This window comes from Trichechus manatus, unplaced genomic scaffold (genome assembly GCF_000243295.1).
Source record: "Trichechus manatus latirostris isolate Lorelei unplaced genomic scaffold, TriManLat1.0 scaffold00005, whole genome shotgun sequence".
NCBI classification, from domain to species: domain Eukaryota; kingdom Metazoa; phylum Chordata; class Mammalia; order Sirenia; family Trichechidae; genus Trichechus; species Trichechus manatus.
Genome location: NW_004443941.1, coordinates 30,018,957 through 30,024,582, shown reverse-complemented (window position 1 = coordinate 30,024,582; position 5,626 = coordinate 30,018,957).

The following is a 5,626-nucleotide window of genomic DNA, read 5'->3' as shown; positions in this document are numbered from 1 at the left end:
CATGGCAGCTTTATTCACAATAGCAAAGAGATGGAAACAACCTAGATGCCCATCAACAGATGAATGGATAAGAAAACTATGGTACATACACACAATGGAGTACTATGCAACGAGAAAGAACAATGAATCTGTGAAGCAGCTCATAACATGGATGAAACTGGAGGACATTATGCTGAGTGAAATAAGTCAATCACAAAAGGACAAATATTGTATGAGACCTCTATTGTAAAAACCCATGAAAAAGTTCACACACAAAAAGTAACAATCTTTGTTTGTTACCAGGGATGGGAGGGCTGGGGGGGAGATACTAAATAGGCAATAGATAAGTGGTATCTTGGGTGAAGGTTGAGACAGTGCACAATACTGGGGGAACCAGCACAACTTGTACAAGGAAAGGTCATGGAAGCTCCATAGACACATCCAAACTCCCAGAGGGACTGATTTGCTGGCGGAGGGCTGTGGCGATCATGGTCTCAGGGAACATCTAGCTCAATTGGCATAACACAGTTAATAAAGACAATGTTCTACGTTCTACATAGTTGAGTAGCATCTGGGATCTTAAAAGCCTGTGAGCAGCCATCTAAGGTACTCCATTGATCTCATCCCTCTGGTAGCGAGGGAGAATGAAGAGAACAGGATACAAGGAAAAGATTAGTCCAAAGGACTAATGGTCCACAGCTACCAAGGCCTCCACCGGACTGAGTCCAGTACAGCTAGATGGTGCCCGGCTACCACCACTCACACCTCTGACTGGGATCACAACAGAGGGTTCTGGACAGAGCTGGAGAAGGATTTAGACAAAATTCTAACTCACAAAAAAAGACCAGATTTACTGGCATAAAGGAGACTGGAGAAACCTCGAGAGTATGGCCCCCAGACACACTTTTAGCTCAGTGGTGAAGTCACTTCCGAGGTTCACCGCAGAGCCGGGGTGTGGACGGCCCAATACAACCAAATGGGACTAATGAGGCACAGCAGTCCTGGGACAAGGGCTAGAAGGCAGAAGGGGTCAGGAAAGCTGGTGATAGGGAACCCAAGGTTGAGTAAGGAAAGTGTTGATGTGTTGTGAGGTTGTTAACCATTGTTATACGGCAACATGTGTATTAACTGTTTAATGGGACACTATTTTGTTCTGTAAACCTTCATCTAAAGTGAGACTAGCAACACAAGTGGAAGAGAGTAGTCGATGTTACTGAACTGTGCACATAGAAATTTTTTAAATGGTGTATCTTTGGCTATGTACATTTTCACCAAAAAATAAAAATAAAAAAGGTCAAGAATGGAGAGTTGACATGTGGTGGGGTTGTTAACCAATTTCATAAAACAATATGTGTACTACTGTTTCATGAGAAACTATTTGCTCTGTAAACCTTCACCTGAAGTACAATAAAAAAAAAAAGAGAAAAAAAGTAAAACATTATGATATGACTTACACTTCTAGCAAAGACGAAGCCAACGGTATTCACCTTCCCATCTCAATGATCCTCAAGACTTTGGACATCTGTCATGAAAGACAGTGATCACTGAGTGACAGGAAAAAAGAGGTGAGCCCTCTAATTTCTCCAGTTATCTGCCCAGAGACAGTATTCACACAGTAGTGCAGAGAAGGGTTCCAGTTGAAGCCCTGTGGTCTCCCTGAGTCAAGGAATAAATCATGGTGAAAACTGAAATATAGCAAAAGAATTAAGAAAATGCTATATATCAAAATTGTGGAATGTAGAAAATGTAGTATTAAGACTATAAATGTTTATAGCTGATAATTAATAAACTATACTTCCATCTTTACAGCTAGAATAATATCTACCGAATAAATCTAAAGAAGATAGAGGAGAAAGTGTTGAGATGATAATAAACAATAAATAGAACATATGGGTATAATAGAAAGTTTTAAGTTAACAAAACTATAATTCAGTATATGAAATAATCTAACAATAGAAAGAAACCTCTGGAAAATCTGTTCATGAAAAAGATAGAAGGCTCCTCAAAAAATCAATATTAATAACAAAATAGCACATTTAATAAAAATTCACACAAATATACCTAAAAAAATACTCTTAGCAAACAAGTAATGGAATTATCTGCTCTCCTTGTGCATAACCTGGCAATGGGTATGTACTAAACCGTAAAGAATATTGTTTCCATGGTGAATTATTAGAAGTATTTTCTTTAAAAAACAGAAAAAGGAACACAGTAAGAATTCCCACTATCACATATTCTATTAAATATTCCAAAAATCTTTATCAAAAAAGGATTTATTGACATAAAAATATGATGAAAATGTAAAATAATGAAAGAAAATTATTCAGAGAAACATTGTGAAAGTATCTAAAGGCAGATAATCAGAATTTTGCTAGAGAGTTCCTAGGTGTCTGTTTCTATGACTAACATAAAAACAAATTATTATTTATTTATTTTGTCTTTAATGTTAATCATAGAAAACATATAAGTTTTTTAAAAGATATCATTTACTATAGTAAAATGATAAAGCATTAGATAATTTAATCAGTGGTGTGCAATATCTTAACAGAAAAAAAACTTTATTGAAATATTCAAAAATTCCTAAATAAGTAGAGATATACACCTTGTTCATGGACAGGAAGACTTATTATATTAAAGTTTTCAGTATTTCCCAAACTACCCCTTAGATTCCATGTAGTTCCAGAAAAATTCCAAGATGATATTTCAAGGAAATTGACCAGATTATTCTAAAATGCATATGGAAAAAAAAAGTAAAAATCCAATAAAAGTACATTATATAGTACTGAGAAAGGATGGACTCCACAATAACCAGTCCTGAGACAAGCAATTATGAACCTAGAAAAAAAAAGATACTAATTTAATTTCATATAAAAAGTATATCAAGATTTTTTAAAGGAAAATAATAAAAACTTTAACATGTATAGAATAAGTTTTGGAGAATATGACTATGACCTTAGAAGAAAACTTTTTTTTTTTTTTTTTTTTTCCTTTTTTATTGTGCTTTAGGCGAAAGTTTACAGAGCAAATTTTTTTTTTTTTTTTAACACAATACACAGTAACTGGAAAAGAAAATATCGATAAATTCAGTTAAAGTTAAGGACATCTACCCAAACCAAAAGGACAAAAGAGCATGGAAGAAGGATTTCATTGTTGATGTCAGATGGATTCTGGATGAAAGCAGAGAACACCAGCAAGATGTCTACCTATGTTTCATTGACTATGAAAAGGCATTCAATTGTGTGGAACGTAATAAATTATAGATAACATTGCAAAGAATGGGAATTCCAGAACACTTGATTGTGCTCGTAACAAACCTGTACATAGACCAAGAGGCAGTAGTTCGAAAAGAACATGGGGATACTGATTGGTTTAAAGTCTGGAAAGCTGTGTGTCACGATTCTATCCTTTCACCATACTTATTCAAACTGTATGCTGGACTATATGAATAAGACAGGGGCATCAGGACTGGCGGAAGACTCATTAACAACCTGCAATATGCAGACGACACAGCCTTGCTTGATGAAAGTGAAGAGGACTTGAAGCACTTATTGATGAAGACCAAAGACTGCGGTCTTCAATATAGATTTCACCTTAACATAAAGAAAACAAAAATCTTCACAACTGGACAAATAAGCAACATCATGATAAACAAAGAAAAGATTGAAGTTTTCAAGGATTTAATTTTATTTGGATCCATAATCAATGCCCCTGGAAGCAGCAGTGAAGGAATCAAACAACATGTTGCATTGGGCAGATCTACTGCAAAAGATCTCTTTCAAGGGTTAAAAAGTAAAGATGCTACTTTAAGCACTAAAGTGCACCTGACCCAAGCAAGGTATGGTATTTTCAATTGCCTCATATGCATGTGAAAGCTGGACAATGATTAAGGAAGAATGAAGAAGAATTGATGCCTTTGAATTATGGTGTTGGCGAAGAATGTTGAATATACCATGGACTGCCAGTAGAATGATCAAATTTTTCTTGGAAGAAGTACAGCCAGAATGCTCCTTAGAAGCAAGGATGACAAGACTTCATCTCACATACTTTGGACATGTTATAAGGAGGGACCAGTCCTTGGAGAAGGATATCATGCTTCATAAAGTAGAAGGTCACTGAAAAAAAGTGGAAGATCCTTAAGGAGATGGATTGATACAGTAGCTGCAACAATGGTCTCAAGTACAAGGATTATGAGGATGGTGCACGTCCAGGCATTATTTAATTTTGTTGCTCTTAGGGTCACTGTGAGTTGGAATCAACTCAGTGGGAGCTAAGAACAACAACAACTCAAACCCAAAACCAAACCCACTGCCACTGAGTCTATTCTGACTCCTAGCAACCCCGTAGAAGAGAATAGAACAGCCCCAAGGCTGTAATCCTTACATAAGAAGACTGCCATATCTTTTTCCTGCAGAGAGGTTGGTGGGTTCAAACTGCCAACCTTTTGGTTAACAGCTGAGTGCTTTAACCACTGTGCCACCCAGACAGAATACAGCTGCCGTATAAGGTTTCCAAGGCTTGTAATCCTCGGGCATTTAGGACACTTAGTCATCTAAAAACACCATAATTCCATAAATTCCTGAGAAAGCAGCCATAAACAGGAATACTAAATTAATAAGAATTAGATCACTAAACTAATAGAAAAGTGGGCTACAAATAGAACAAAAAATTCACACAAGAGCAAATTCAAGCAAAAAAATATATGAACAATAATCATCAAATTGTTAATAATCAAGAAAAACCACATTAGGCATGACAATAAAACAAAATTTTATGCTTATTAGATTGGCAAAATATAAGAAGACTGAAAAATACAGTGTCTCTGAAAATGTGGAACAACTAAAATACTTATACCCTGCTTATAGGAGTATAAGTCGGTACTATCATTTTGAAATTAACAATCTGGTAGTTCCCCTACGAAGTGTTTACTTAGTGTATATATATACTTATATACACGTTGCTGTCGAGTTGATTCAGACTCATAGTGACACTATAGGACAGAGTAGAACTGCCCCATAGAGTTTCCAAGGAGTGACTGGTGGATTCAAACTACCAATTTCTTGGTTAGCAGCCAAGCTCTTAACCACTGTGCCACCAGGGCTCTCTATATATGTATATGTATATATGTATACGTATATAAATGCATGTATATGTATGTACGTATATATGTTTATATATGTGTATGTGTGTGTGTATATATATATATATACACATTCCCCCATGCCTCTGTCAGTTTGTCCTACTGTGGGGGCTTGTGTGTTGTTGTGATGGAAGCTATGTGTCTTGGTTATCTAGGGCTGCTATAACAGAAATACCACAAGTCCATGGCTTTAACAAACAGAAATTTATTTTCTCGCAATCTAGTAAGCTACAAGTCCGAATTCAGGGTGCCAGCTCCAGTGGAAGGCTTTTTCTCTCTGTCGGCTCTGGGGGAAGGTCCTTGTCATCAATCTTTCCCGACGAGGAACTTCTCAGCACAGTGACCCTGGGTACAAATGATGCACTATTCTCCTGGCTCTTGTTTCTTGGTGGTATGAGGTCCCCATGTCTCTCTGCTTGCTTCTCTCCTTTATATCTCAGAAGAGATTGGCTCAAAACACAATCAAGAGAGAGACTCCGGCAAGATGGCGGTCTAGGCAGAAGCACCACG